The 16,507-nt window shown below is 40.0% G+C and overlaps 1 protein-coding gene across 1 annotated transcript in view; it reads left to right on the top strand.

Annotated features, from left to right (window-relative positions):
* bicd1 (BICD cargo adaptor 1) overlaps positions 1-10,590 on the top strand; it is a 140,905-nt gene extending 130,315 nt beyond the window's left edge. The window contains exon 9 of the mRNA XM_033038371.1: positions 3,623-10,590. The gene's annotated coding sequence lies outside the window, so the exon portion shown is untranslated. The remainder of the gene's footprint in view (positions 1-3,622) is intronic.
* The last annotated feature ends 5,917 nt before the right edge of the window (positions 10,591-16,507 follow it).

The following is a 16,507-nucleotide window of genomic DNA, read 5'->3' as shown; positions in this document are numbered from 1 at the left end:
ATTAAACAAAAAAATTTATAGGGAAAACCCTATAATATTTAGTGCTATACGAATCTGGAAACAATTAAAAAAGACATTAAAATTAGATAATTTATCACTTTTTCTTCCAATTGTGAATAATCCTTTGTTTAAGCCTTCATGGTTGGACGGGGGTTTTACACAATGGAAGAATTATGGAATTAAAAATATGGGACAACTTTACAAGGAAGGTACTTTTCTGACATTTCAGGAATTGCAACAGACTTATGGACTTCGAGGAAATGATTATTTCAGATATCTTCAACTTAGAGATTATGTAAAATCGAACTCCCAAAATTTTCGAATTAGAAATTCAGAAATCCTTGATGAATGTTGGAACAAACATCCTAATACAGAAAAATTAATATCTTATATATACAATATTTTATTAGACAGTGACATTCCCTCGACGGACTTACACAGACAAACATGGGAAAAAGAATTAAATCAAGTAATAACGAAAGATACTTGGGAAGAAAGTTTGCAACACATACATCAGTGTTCACTAAACGCCAGACATTCTCTAATACAATTTAAAGTAATACATAGGTTACATTATTCAAAAACAAAACTACATAAAATTTTTCAACATATCTCACCTATATGTGATAAATGTCAACATTTAGAAGCTACATTATCTCATATGTTTGCAAACTGTATAAAAATAAAAAAATTCTGGGTAAATATTTTTAGTATAATATCTAAAGTAACCAGCATACAATTGGACCCAGATCCAAAATTAATAATACTCGGAATATTAGAATTAAATCAAACACTTAGAACAACACAAAGAAACTTTATTGATTATAGTTTAATAACAGGAAAAAAATTAATTCTAAAATTTTGGAAAGGCCCTACGGCCCCCACAATCAAAATGTGGATTATAGAAATGACGGAGACCTTAAACGTGGAAAGAATCAGATTTTCCCTGTTGGATAAACAGGAATCATTCGTTGGAACATGGTCTCCTTTTATTGATTACTTAAAGGGTCAGAATGGTTCAGCACAGGAACCTGACTAGCACGCGGGCTAAAGAATGGATGAAATATTATACTCTGAAATGTACGAATATATCTCGAATGAAGTCTTTTTTATTTTAACAAATTTTTCCATTCTTCTTTAACTACCTTTTTTTTTTTTTTTTGTTTGTTGTTTTTGTTTTTTGTTTTTCTTCTCTTTCTTTTCTTTCTTTACTTCATCTATCTCTTTAGTTCTATCTAGTTTAAAAAAAAAAAAGGTAAAAAGTATTGGAGACAATGTAATAATAATTGACATGTAATGATGTATTTTGGTTATGTACCTATCTCCAATAAAAAATATTTTCAAAAAAAAAAAAAAAAAAAAAAAAAAAAAAAAAAAAAAAAAGAAATTAGTAATTAAACTGCATAATTAATTCACCACTATCCAGAATGGTAGGTATTTACATACAGTAGACAATAGACAATAGGTGCAGGAGTAGGCCATTCGGCCTTCGAGCCAGCGCCGCCATTCAATGTGATCATGGCTGATCATCCCCAATCAGTACCCCGTTCCTGCCTCCTCCCCATATCCCCTGACTCCGCTATTTTTAAGAGCCCTCTCTAGCTTTCTCTTGAAAGCATCCAGAGAACCTGCCTCCACCGCCCTCTGAGGCATACACACTTCAGTTTATTTAGTTCCGAAGAGCTGGGCTCATCTCTTTATAGAGATTTAATCCTTCGTAATACTACAAAAAATAGTTGACAAGCCTCCTGTACTTTCCCCATTTTCTTTACTAACTAACTTGAACCCTTGCTAGATTATCTCCCTATATTGAAAATGTTACGTTATTCACAAGACCTATGACTTCTGGGTTTATTCCTGTAACTAACATTTGTTGGTGAATACTTTTTTGTCAACGTGTTTGGATGTTCATTTGACAGGATTATCAACTGTGAAATGTTCCTCGACGCACGTGAGAAATACATTTTCAGTAGATTGGCTGCTACAGGCTTAAACTGGTAAACACAACGTTTAAATGAGCCATATTAACTGGGAAGGACACACGGTTTTTGGTGAGTTTATAAAACTCAGACGTTGGGGCAGTACTAGTGCTATAATTATCCCAAATCTTCCAGCTCATAAGGTCATGTGATAGGATTGGGCCAACAAGTCTACTCCACCATTCAATCATTTCACAAAGTCCATTTGATATCTGTGATCTCAGTTATAACGTCATATGGCCATAAGTGATAGTAGTAGTTTTAGGCCATTCAGCCCATCAAGTCTGACATTCAATCATGGCTGATCTATCTCTCCCTCCTAACCACATTTTCCTTCCTTCTCCCCATAACCTCCGACATCTGTACTGGAGTATCTATCTATCTCTGCCTTAAAGAATCTATCTATCTCTGCCTTTAAAAAAAATACTGGCTTGTCCTCCACAGCCATTGGTGGCATGGAATTCCACAGATTCACCACGCTCTGGCTAAGGAGATTTCTCCTCATCTCCTTCCTAAAAGAACGTCCTTTAATTCTGAGGCTGTGACCTCTTGTCTTAGACTCTCTCACTAATGGAAACATCCTCGCCACAAACACTCTATCCAAGCCTTTCACTATTCTGTATGTTTCAATGAGGTCCCCCCTCATTGTTCTAAACCCTAGCGAGTACAGGCCCAATGCCGACCAACGCTCACCAAAGGTTAACCTACTCGTTCCAGGGATCTCTTCTGGACCCTCTCCAGAGCCAGCACATCCCTCCTCAGATATGGTGCTCTGCCAGATTGCAGTGGCCAAGGGCTAATAATCCAAATCCAAAGTGCTGCAATGTGGATTTTAGATGGTGATACGGTGGCTTCACTGTGAAGGATATTCCATTCTCATAGTTGTTTACTATCATTGATTACTAACTCCTTAAATTGCGAGCTTTGGTATAACTATCCTTGAATGTGAAGCCTAGAATGAATCGGTGGAGATTGGATGAGATCAGATAGGCTGCCCACTTTACATCTTGCCCGATTAATTATTTTAATTGAGAAGGGGGAGTAAGGGAATCTGTGGGCAGGTTCTTCAGATGCTGGTTTACACCCAAGACATGACACAAATAGCTGGAGTAACTCAGCCGGTCAGGCAGCATCTCTGGAGAAAAGGAATCGGAGAAAATTTGGTCTGAAGCAGGGTCTCGACCCGAAACGTCACCTATTCCTTTTAGACAATAGACAATAGGTGCAGGAGTAGGCCATTCGGCCCTTCGAGCCAGAAACGCTGCCTGACCCGCTGAGTAAGTGAATCCGATCCCTTCAGACTCTTGTGTTTAAGAAGGAACTGCAGATGCTGGAAAATCAAAGGTAGACAAAAGTGCTGGAGAAACACAGTGGGTGCAGCAGCATCTTTGGAGCGAAGGAAATAGGCAACGTTTCGGGCCGAAACCCTTCTTCAGACTCGTGCCAGGTAGCTGAGATTAAAATCGCGTATCTACAGGAAAGAAGATTGGAGATAAGGGGAAGTCAGCGGATTTTAAAATATAGTTGCAATTAATTGCTAATGCGTCCACTGGCCCGTTTATATAACAGCTGCATGGTTTCCAATAGTGTCGTCGTGCTTTGCCTATATCTCTTACTGCTTTTTTTTTTTTTTAACTTTGCAGTCCTCATATAGCTCTCCAGGAAGAGCAACCACATTCCAGATCAAAGTGTGTCCCTCTCCGATATCTTTCCGAGACTCCTCCCCATTCCTAGTCATGCCACTGGAAGTTGTCCACTGGAGAATGAAGCAGGATTTCTCTGGCACAGTCGCACTGGCAGGAGGAAACACCCAGAGCCTCCCTCTGCAGCTTCACTGCTGAGCCCCCCACTCCTGCCGAAGGTGGTGGCAATAACGAAGAGAGTGTTGATCAACGAGGCACGTGAAGTACTGAGCATTTGCCCGGAGAAAAAAACCCTCCTCCTTTGCTGCTTATTTTCCCCTTTCCCCTCTCCCCCCACCCCCTCCCTACCCACCCCCCTCCTCCCTCTCCCCGTCATCTCTTATTTCAGGGTATAGAAGACCAACTAACCTTTGTGTAACAGAATAGCTTGGCTTTTGCCTCTGAAACATAAGGAGAGATCGGGGCAGAACATTGCACCAAAATAATTTATTTGTCAACAATGGATATCAGATCATTCAGCATCTGAGATTACCAACATGAATTGACTTTGACGTGTGTTTCGGTGATTTTTTGGCCGCATGAGGTGATGCCATATATTTTGTACAGTTTGTCCAAACCGATGTTTCAGTATGTTATTCACTTAAATATGTTTATGATTTTCCCCATTTAATTTATTGGATGATCTTTGGATCTTTGGTAGGAAATTATTACTTGGAAATTATGTTGCGATTGTCTAAAAAGGGAGAGAGAGAAAAAAAAGGAATTTTGACATGATTAGCAATTCCTAGACTCTGCCAAGAGCGTGAGCTTAACATCAATTCCTCTTAACTCTCTGCATTTCCGATGCTGCAGATCTGCTATTTCATTGTATTTATTTATTCAATTGTCCTCCTATTTATCATAAATGGATGCATTTTTATTTGTACCGTTTCACAAAACAGATTGCAAGAGTATTTATTTGATGTTTGGGGTAGATAGCAAACAGAGGTAGCTTGATCTGCCACGTTCGGTTTCAAGAGGTTGATACTAATATTATTTAATAGATTTTGTTGCCTCCATTACACATTAACGGTGCTCCTGTTGAGAAAAATAAAAATCAGGGTATTATTGCCAGGAGACTATCTTCTGAGACGAACTGACTAAATCTGCCACAGTCATCTTTCTACATTATGTGCAAGGGAAGATTTATCTGTCAGTATAATGTCTTAAATGTGACAACTTTTACACCTTGTTAGATAAACGTATACAAGAGCCCCCACGGACTGGGTTTGATGTTTGAAGTATCAGGTTTAAATCTGTAATCACCACGGATCAGTATTAATAGTGTTTATGAAGTTCTTTGGGGCTGAGCAGACCCTGGGTTCCTGTGGACAAAAATGTGAATGGTATATATAGTAGTTATTGGAGAAGTAATGGTGAATGATTATTCCCCTACTTACACCCTTTCAACTGACACAGTTGAAGACACATCAGAATCACATGAAACCAAGTCTTCTGCCAGAGATGTTTACATTTGTGTTTTCACAATTGGCAAAAAGCTGAGCATTCATTGACTTGTGTTTTAACTTCTCTGACCGGCACATTTCACTTTTTGCACAATCCATGCCCGGTTGCATTACAATACAATTCTGATTAAGAATTACAAATTAGGTTAGGTAGTTAAGCAACTTATTCCAGGATGCGATTTTGATTTACGCCTTTTCATAAAACACGGTATGCAAACAGTATATATGCAAATAGTAAATATGTTTGTCTATATCGAAGCAATTTTGTAATTGTTCTTTTCTATGAACAAAATATCGGGTACGCAATGCGTCCAAACCTGTTGCATATCCGTGTACTGCACTCATTCTGGGCTAAACATTTATGGTGCTGATCAACCTTTCTGTAATGTGAAAGGAACTTCAGTCTAATGGTCTATTTTGTTAAATGAAAGACTATTCTCAGCACTGCCATCAGAAGGCAATGGAATACATCATACCCAACTGGTAAAGAGTATAGCGAAATAAAGGGCAATCAGTTAACATAGGCCACCCATCTTGATGGGAGATGAAGTATTTGGGAAAACACTATACATTAACGGGCAAATGGAAGAAAAATTAATACATGAGAAACAAACTACACAAAAACACACGTTTATTGGATTTTGTGTTCAAAATGTTATACAGTTCCTGGTTTGAAAAGATCTGCCTAATTAATCTTCCGAAAGCCCATGCCCTTTATGGAACTTCTACTAGAAATACTGTTGGTTACGTTAGAAATAAACATTTGTGACCAAAGTAAGAAGCAATTAATCCATTTAGATGTTTTTGTGTAAGTTGTTTCATAAGAAGTATATGCCAATGTAATGGGCCATGGATAAAGACTGCTTAAATCATTTGTTATGCCCAGTTGAGAAATGCAATCTGATCCCACTCCTCTTTGGACAGTCAGTATCATCAGATTGGCCAAGAAACCTTTGAAGTGGAAATTTATTGAAATAATAATTTCACTAAATTTTGAACCCACCCTGAGTCAGTAAATTGTTTAGCAGTTCTTCAGCTGGGCAGAGTGGGAAGTAAAAGTGGCAACAGGAAACCTGTATTATACTCCTCAGCATATCAGTCTTGAAAGGAATACTCGTTATGTTGCAATCAGTTGGTAAATATCTAATTTTTTAAAATAAAATCAAGTTTCTGCTGACCACTTGCAGCTACCAGCATTGAATAGGCAAATTGTAAATACCCTCTTTAAGTGAATGCTGTAGCCAATACTCTACCCTCTTTGCCTTCCCATTGCATTGACCATGGCAATCACCATTGCCCTCAGCTACTATCCTGTTGCTGTTTCTAGTATGTTTGTGAGCAATGATGGAAAGGTCTGTACTTACTGTCACTGGTCCCATTTGTTGATAGCATCGATCACCACAACCACCATCGCTCTCAGCTTCTAATCCTATTCCTTTCCCCAATCCGTGTGTAAGCAATGATGATAACGTCTACTCTTTTACCATCACCGCTAGAACATCCTTGGCAGGACATCCTTAGTTAGCCTGGACTGCGATCAATTGGCGTTGAACGAAATTCAAAGTCTGTGCAGGGTTGTTCAAAGGATTGGGCAAATGTCATCGATGTTAGTGTAAAGACCAAGCTGAATTCAACTGAAGTTAAAATAGTGCACAAAATCTATTTTTGTTGTTATGTTACTTCATGTGTATTTTTATATTCCAACAAAATATATTAGCGGGATATATTTTCCATAGTATCCAGCTGGAATGTTAAATAATTTTGACTAAACAGCAGGATGTTGCAAAGTGGTTAAAAATTACCCAACCTGTCATTTATATTATAATAAGGACTAAAAGCATTGCAGTATTAATGTTCTATCGCTTAATGTTTCTGGCACACAGGACAAGATAACGGGCTACATGTTTCTCTCTGGTAATGTGAGCCACAGAGGAAAATGTATTTCTATATTATATTTGAAAAGCACACAAAAGGCATTTAAAGATAAAACATCACTACTGCACTGATGTCCTTTCCAGCATTACTCTGGAATCCAATGACACTGGATTCGTGAATATTTAAATAGGAGAGAATATTGACATTAGAAAGCTGAGGATATTGTTGTTTGCATGGCATTAGCTACTTTACAGTAAGGATTACTTTTAGAAATGATCTAATTACTTGTCTTCGATGTTGATGCTTCTGTAATTGGTGATCAATATCCCAATTGGGAAACTTCAAATTGGTGATCGATCAGCCCATGTACCATAAACCCATCGCCAACCCTTCCCAGCCACTTGCTTAAAGTGGACAGCTAGCTCAAGAACTCTTGCTGGAAATGAACACGTTGGGAATGGAGCAAGGACTTGATTTGCCTTATCTTCTTTCGTCCCCCCCCCCCCCCCCGCAAAAAAACAGTTTCAGTTTATGGTTTCAATTATCAGTCATGTTGCAACAGTTGTACTTCGCCAGAGTGATGTTGAGTTCTCAGGGTTGGCCAAGCAATCCATACTAGGCAAGTGTCATTCCCAATTCTGCTTTGGACATGTTGATCTAGCACAGAGAAAAACAGCAGCTCCAGATATATCATCTCAGCCTTTCCATAACAGATGTAGTATTTTTAACGTGTCATTTAATGGGGACTCCATTCTGGTCTTAAATGAGACTATTGTGTGTGTGTGTGATTTTGTTTTTTTAATCATAGTATCGTTTTTAAAATATATACATCTGCTCTGGCCCCTCTTACCTTGTTGTATTCTAAAAATGCTCCTCTGTTCACTTTCCGTGAGTTCTTGTAAACCAATATTATTTTGCGGTTTTGCTCATTGTTGCTATAAAACTACCTTGCATCCAAGGATGGAGACTTAGAATAGATAGCGCAGACAACAGCAGGTTGTATAATGTATGCATCACTGCCTTATGAATGTACAATCACAAACACACAAACTCAGTGTCTCACATGAACACTGGCAACAAAGAAATCTATACAACTACGAGTTGTGAGAAATGTCTTGAAAATATGACAACATTTTGTTTTGTGTCTCCTTTTCATTGCTGAATACTATTTAAATGTCTGCGAGCTTCTAATTTGAACCTTTTTTTTTTGCACTATCACCACTTTTTAACATTGTAAAGGTTTAAGTTTTGAGGCCATCCAGAATAATGATTTTTTTTTTTAAACTTTGCGATCTAATCGATTAAGATTTTAGCCTTAAATATTGAGTTCTTGTGTATAAAATATACTTGAGAACTTTAGACAATTGAATCCAAACAGACAAGTCTCTTATTTCACAGAACAGCTTGATCTAGCTACTAATTCACTGTAATATTGTCTGTCTGGAAAGATAAGGCGGTGCTGGCTCGAAGGGCCGAATGGCCTACTCCTGCACCTATTTTCTATGTTTCTATAACAACAGTATACTCCATCAAAATGGTGCCATTTTACTTAGCCTGTCAAGGTATTACATTTTCGACAGGTGCTTATTTAATTTTCCTTAAAAAAAAAGTTGTTTCTCTCACTTGTCAGTGTAAAGCCAATCAGAATTCCACAATGGACAGAACATGTGCCGAATACACACACTCTCCTGACCTCTGCTTCAGGGTCCCCATTCATAGCCCATTGGGTAAAAGTCATATGTAAACTACATGAGCAAACACACAGGCTATCCCTCACATTTGCCTTTGGTTTAATACCATGAGTGTCTTTATAAGAACCTTGGTAGATTTTAAATCTTCCTCTCTTGCAAAATGAGTTTTCTGATCTGTTAGACCAGCAAACAGAAAATAGCTTTCCCCAAAGAATGGCGCATACTAAAAATGCTCTGAGATGCATACTGAAGCTCGGTCAAATTTACACAGAAAACATGTTGCTAAAATATGAGATAAGCAAAGTCACAGCAACACCTGTGAACCAGAATTAAAGTCTTATTTCGTGGTCAATGTACCCTCTACCCTATCCAAGTGTAGACACGAGATTCCACTTAGTAGCAAGAAAACTTGCAATACCACGAGAATCTTTGATTTATTGGTATTGTCATTAAATTCAGCCATATTCAGAAAAGGAGAGGTTAAAATCTCAGCAGTCTTCTTAATCATCGTTCAGTATGAAGTCGGCTGTTTTGGGGGACATTGTTATATGAAACATGTATTGTAACGGTTGCCTTCATTGGAAATAAAACCATGTTGTGATATATACTTCAACACAAAACCAGAGGTGGTTTGGTAGATAGATTACACCTTAACGTATGCTATGATTCTCAGGTCAGTGGAGATGAACATTTGACAGATCTCCAGGTGTTAAAAGCACTGATGTCATCTTAAGGTAGACCAAAAATCTGTCTATCTTTAAATGGCATCTATTCAGGCTTCAATAGTTTCTATGCTGGAACTGAGTTTGACCTGATCGAAGTCACTTAAGTGGAAGAGTCAAACGCTGCCTTGCATTTGAACTCTGCTTTGGTCAACTCTGTCCAAACTCTCAGAGAATTTGTTTTCCTATGTGATAACCTCCAGGCCAAAATGTCATCGCATTATTGCCCATCCCCTTCTACATTGCAGAAGTCAATCTGCAGTCATTTTCTGTTCCAACACAGAATACCTGAAGTCTGAACTATAATTACAGAAGTGATTTATTTTTTTTTATAACATTATTTGTTCCATGCCTATTTTGTGCCTTTTTGCAATGTCAATAAAGTCATGAGTTTAAATTTGCATGTGCTAACTACCTGAAAAGCAGCTATTTGTTTAACTATTCTGAAAAAGAAATCTTCAAAAGAAAATACTATTCTTCAAAAGAATTGTCTAATACACATCGTCTAAAAGTGCAGAGAAGTTGATGGTACATCCTGTCCTGGCTGGGCAGATGTCAAATAAATTCTTACACTTCCATATTCTTCATAAAATATTCATCTCCCTTACTGAAGTTTGTAATTTGAAATGTACAGTAACTATTTGGTTGATTGGTAGAATTTAGGAATGGTATTAGTGGATTGATCCTTTGAATTTAGTGTGTTTGAATCTGGTCTGTGTACAACTGTTGGATTTCTTCCCCTTGGTTTACAAAACATGTAATGGACGTATTACTTTGTACTAAAAAAAAGAAATGAATTCCTATATTACTGTGTATATTGTTTATGAGACAACCTAAGATTCCCAGCTTTGAAATTGGCTCCTTTTTTGTGTGACCTAGTTTGAAATTAATCCTATCGTAGGGCGAAAAGCAAAATCAGCCGAGAACCCTTTGATCGATTTGGAAACACAAATCTGGAGCAAAAGCTGTCTCCTTTATTGAGTGGATGTGGGTCAAATGGCTAGGCTGCCCATTTCTGCCCTTGAGACGGTGAAGAGGCTACTGAAAAGCTTCAGAGATGAAAAACAAAAGCAATTAATCTGTTTTTAAATTATTTCTTAAAAAGCAACATAAAACAGTGTAATGTATTATTGTTTCCAATAAAGAGGAGACAGTTTGTTTCTTGTGATCCTGTCTTTATGTGCGTCTGTCGGATCATTTAAGAGGCGCTGTGTGAGTTGCACTTTCAATCGTCAGAATTCAATATCATAAGAGGAAAGCAGCACCACAGCGATCTATCGTGGCAAGGAAAGAAAAACATTCATAATTCAAGTGAACTCAGATGATTTCTCAAACTAATAAATACATGGGATGTTTGCCTAAATTCACAGATTACAATCAGAATAAGAATCAGATTTTATTCGCCAAGTTTGTTTTGCAACATACGAGGAATTTCACTGGCCAGGTCAGTCATACGATTAAAAGCAACAGATCACTCAAAAACACATTTTAACATGAACATCCACCGCAGTGACTCCTACACATTCCTCACTGTGATGGAAGGCGAAATAAAGTTTGTCTCTTCCTTTGTTCTTCCTCGGTCGGGGGGTCTCGAGCCCTCCGTTGACGGGACGATCTTAACTCCCGTAGTCGGCGGCGTTCGGGCCCTCCGCGTCGAGGCGTTCAGCTCCTGCATGGAGAGGATGTCAGCTCACCCGCGCCAGGCGATCGAACCTCACGTCGGGGCTGGACGAACCTTCTGCGGCATTGGAGCTCCCGACTCAGCCTCTCCCGAGACTGCGAGCCCTTGATGGTAAGTCCGCAGGCCGGGGTGGGAACGATCCCAGGCAAGGGATCCGCTCCGATTTTAAGTCCGCGCCACGCGGTGGGGCTCACGATAGTCCGAGGCGGCTCCCAGCTCCAGCGATGGTAGGCCGCAGGGCCCGGAGAATGTGATCCGAAAAATGATCACATCTCCGGGAAGGTAAGGACTTGAAAAAAACGAACAGACTGCCGGCAGGGGTGGCCATCTCTCCGGCGCCCCTGCTGGTTATATTATGCTGGTATTCACCAAGTTTTTAATTTAAACTTCAACACTGTGGAATGTGCTGCCGAAGACTTGTGTCAAGTTGCATCTTATAAGGTATTAAAAAATGCAAAGAATAACTGTGAAATTTAGTTAAATTAAAAACAATTTTACACAACAGAATCTCATAAATATCAATGACAAGCAGTTAATCTGTTGTTGTTTGAAGGGGAAATATGAATGAATGTTTTGAATTAATACTTTTCTGTCACGTGACAAGCCACAGTGAAAATTCTTTGCTTGCATATCCAAGGTATGCAAATAATCGCCACATAAAGGGCGCTTAGCAAGTTACAAAGTATCGATGCCAAGTCCCCCTTTGTTCTCCCCCCCCCCCCCCCCCCCCCACCCCTCCCTCACGGCAGTCCTCCCACGCCAGGTCCCTGTTGTTCTTTCGACTGCTAAAGTGGGAAACTGATTTAATCATTGCAGCTAGTGCAGTGACACCGTGCTATCTGTCTATCACTATGCTACCTACAGTATCTATCATCATCCCATTTATCTATCAAAGCCACTGCATTCAATGATGGTTTAACTTCTTAGGTGAATGAACAGTGTGAATGAAAGACTCGTAATTCAGCAGTCTTTGTATTATGGCCTGCGATACAATCTCAGCTCACAAACTCAAAGCCCGACCACGTGATTCATTGTTGAACTGACAGGTAAGATTGCTTTCCACTAATAAAAACGGAGGCGTGGATATATTAGAAACATAGACAATAGGCGCAGGAGTAGGCCATTGGGCCCTTCGAGCCAGCACCGCCATTCAATATGATCATGTCTGATCATCCAGAATCAGTACCCCGTTCCTGCTTTCTCTCCATATCCCTTGATTCCATTGGTCCAAAGAGCTATATCTAACTCTCTCTTGAGTACAGATATTCATCGGTGAATAGTCTTGTGTTCCACTTTGATTAACTTTCATCAAGGGTCATTGCCTGAAGTACCAGCTCTGTCATAGGACCAGGACAGGATGGGTTCAGCCCTTGTCTGTCGTGGGACTCTCGTGCATGCACACTCATGCAATGTTTGAAGGTGCCGATATTAATTTGTGTTGTGGGCCTAACTCAACGAAACACCAGTGAAGGGACGTGTCCACTTAATAATCCCAATGTTATACTTGCATCTACACGATCAGTTTATATCTGCTTGATAACATGTAGGTAGCTCATTATTGCATTTGGTTTTCTTGGTTGAGAGCTTATCCTGGTGTTAGAACACAAGTAAGGTCATAAGTGATAGGAGTAGAATTAGGCCATTCAGCCCATCAAGTCCACCCCGCCATCCAATCATTGCGGATCTATCTCTCCCTCCTAACCCCATTCTCCTGCCTTCTCCCCATAACCCCTGACACCCGTACCAATTAAGTATCTATCTATCTCTGCCTTAAAAATATCCACTGTTTGGCCTCCACAGCCTTCTGTGGTAAAGAATTCCACAGATTCACCAGCCAAAGTGTTTTGTGTTTTAATTGTACTTTGTATGGTGGGGAATCAGCATTATTCTCGATGGGATGGAGATGCTGAAAATAATTTTTTTTGTAGTGTTAGCTATTTGATAATGTTTGTTTTAGTAGAATATTATTGAATTGCTGAAGGCTTCAAAGGCTTTGTCTTAGAAAAATGCGTAATACACATTTAATATAAAGTACATATATTACATATGTATAATATATAATACGTACTATACACGTTATATAAAGTCACCAGTTTCGTGATAACTATAATGCTAGTTTTCCTCGTCAAGACCGATGAATCATGGTTTAGTGTTAACCTGACTAAGCTTTGTATTCTTAGGTCGTTTTAAACAAAGTTATGACTCAAAACTTTCTGGAATTCTCTTGGACCATCTCTGACACCTTCCTCCCCTTTCTTGATCTCACTATAATAGTTATTAGTTTAGTTTATTGTCACGTGGACCGAGGTACAGTGAAAAGCTTTTGTTGCGTGCTATCCAGTCAGCAGAAAGACAATCCATGTTTGCAATCCAGCCGTTTACATTGTGTAGATACACGATGAGGGAATGACGTTTAGTGCAAGGTAAAGCCCGCAAAGTTAGATCAAGGATGGTCCGAGGGTCACCAGTGAGGTGGATAGCAGTTCAGGACTGGGTTGGTAATACTGTGTGTAGGAACGAACTGCAGATGCTGGTTTAAATCGAAGATAGACACAAAATGCTGGAGTATCTCAGCGGGACAGGCAGCGTCTCTGGAGAGAAAGAATGGGTAACGTTTCGGGTCGAGTCTGAAGAAGGGTCTCGACCCGAAACGCCACCTAGTCCTTCTCTCCAGTGGTAATACTGTGGTTTTCTGTCTGTTGTGCTGTGCCAGTAAAACCAACAGACAATGGCATATCCACTCGGAAATGCTCCAGCAACCTCCAGGAATGGAAGCATCCACCCTAATGAGTTTCATTAATGTACCCACATGTGACAAGACCTTTATTTCATACTGGTGCAACTCAGGTTAAGATGAATCTTGCCAAGCTCCAAGATGTCAACCAGCCTTGATAACAAGATGCAAAACAATGCAACGTGGCTGCAAAAGTCTGCTGTTTGATCACATACTCACACAACTCCCAAACAATGTACTGCTGACTCCCATAATCGCAAATTCTGTGACTATGTGGCTCAATCCTTGTCTTTCTGAATGCTTCTTTTATGTTTACCAATATATAAACCCTATAGCATCCACACTTACTCCTACTGGTGGATCACAGTATTTCCTCATTACACTCCGCTTAGTTTAATTTAGAGATACAGTGTGGTAACAAGCCCACCGAGTCCATGACGACCAGCGATCACCCCGTACACTAACACTATCCTACACACTAGGGACAATTTACAATTTTTTTTAAGCCAGACCTGTACGTCTTTGCAGTGTTGGGAGGAAACCCGAGCACCCGGAGAAAACCCACACGGAGATCACAGGGAGATCATACAAACTCCGTACAGAGAGCTCCCATAGTCAGGATCGAACCCGGGTCTCTGACGCTGTGATGGCCCTGTCCCACGGTACGAGTTCATTCCAAGAGCTCTCCCGAGTTTGCCCTGATTCGAACTCGGAGATTTACGGTAATGGCCGCTCGTCGGTACTCGGGGCTCTCGTGGACATTTTTCAACATGTTGAACAATCTTCACGAGTCTTCCCGTGCTTACCTGCCATTAGCGAGTCTTCCTGAGTACCTGCCGTTAGCGTTACGAGCCGCTGAGAGACGTCCCCGAGCTCCGACGTACCCGCTACGTTCATTCTCCGTGCTTACCACGAGTTTGATTTTTTTTTTAACTCGGGAGAGCTCTTGGAATGAACTCGTACCGTGGGACAGGGCCATGAGGCAGCAACTCTACCGCTGCGCCACCGTGCCACCCAAAATTGCTGCTCTAACATTAAATGGAGTAACAACCCAGCCAGTCAGAGCCTCCCCTAGCTTCTGATTATTTTGTACTGTCAACAGCAATTTCCGTCAATGTCTATGTTCATGAGTGACTTTACAGAAATGAAAATATAAAATCCATGTTATAAAGCCCGATAGCTGTAATTAAAGGATTTTTACTCTATCAGGAACTGGTGGAAAGAACTCGGCTATTGTACATAAAGGTGAGTTCCAAGTCTTTTGTATTCATGAGTAATGGTTAGTTTACACAGCCCTGAAAGAAAGGCAATGACTCACCAGTGATCATTAAATTAACACTGAAGTGACATGGAGGGAAGGTTGCAATAATGTGTACCACCATAGAGTCATACAGCATGGAGTCATTCAGCCCAACTTGCCCATGCCGACCAAAGTGACCCATCTATGCTAGTCCCACATGCCAGCATTTTCATATATCTGAAGAAGGATTCCGACCCGAATTAATCACCTATTCCTTGTCTCCAGTGATGCTGACCAGCTGAGTTACTTCAGCATTTTGTATCTATCTTCAGTATAAACCAGTATCAGCAGTTCCTTCCTACACATATCCCTTCGTATTGCTGTTAATAAATGTGAATAAATACCAAATAAATGTGAAACTCTTGTGTTTAAGAAGGAACTGCAGATGCTGGAAAATCGAAGGTACACGAAAATGCTGGAGAAACTCAGCGGGTGCAGCAGCACATATGGAGCGAAGGAGATAGGCAACCTTTCGGGCCGAAACCCTTCTTCAGACTCTTCCTGCCTAACTGAAATTGCAGATATCAAATAGAGAGGTTCCAGATCCTGGGGAAAAAGCTGTGAGAATGTGCGCATGCGAAAGTTAGCCTTTTCAAAGCTTTATTATGTCATAAGTAATAGGAGCAGAATTAGGCCATTCGGCCCATCAAGTCTACTCCACCATTCAATCATAGATAATAGATGCAGGAGTAGGCCATTCGGCCTTTCGAGCCAGCACCATCATTCAATGTGATCATGGCTAATCATCCCCAATCAGTACCCCGTTCCTGCCTTCTCCCCATATCCCCTGACTCCGCTATCTTTAAGAGCCCTATCTAGCTCTCTCTTGAAAGTATCCAGAGAACCGGCCTCAACCATGGCTGATCTATCTTTCCTTCCTAACCCCATTCTCCTGCCTTCTCCCCATAACCAGTGACACCCGTACTAATCAAGAATCTATCTATCTCTGCCTTAAAAATATCCATTGACTTGGCCCCCACAGCCTTCTGTGGAAAAGAGTTCCACATATTCACCACCCTCTGACTAAAGAAATTCTTAATCTCCTTCTTACAGGAACATCCTTTAATTCCAAGGCTACGACCTCTAGTCCTATACTCTCCCACCGTTTGTTGAAATGCACAAATGCTTCAAAATAAAGGTCGTTCTGCTGTAATGGTGAATTGGTTAATAACCCGATTTTGAACAAGAGAATCACTTACAAGTTATTTTAAAAATTGACAAGCAGAGAAAAAGCTGTCATTGGAAAAAAAACTTTCCATGTAACCACCCTGAAGTAATCAGACACCATTGTCTCTTAATGTCACTAGTTTCACCATGGATGGCCATTGAAATTGATAAAGCCATCACTTCAATTGGTACATGTGCAATGACCAAACA

This window comes from Amblyraja radiata, chromosome 19, assembly GCF_010909765.2.
Source record: "Amblyraja radiata isolate CabotCenter1 chromosome 19, sAmbRad1.1.pri, whole genome shotgun sequence".
Taxonomy (NCBI): domain Eukaryota; kingdom Metazoa; phylum Chordata; class Chondrichthyes; order Rajiformes; family Rajidae; genus Amblyraja; species Amblyraja radiata.
The sequence above is the reverse complement of the archived record's forward strand: the minus strand, read 5'-3'. Positions and strand labels throughout refer to the sequence as shown.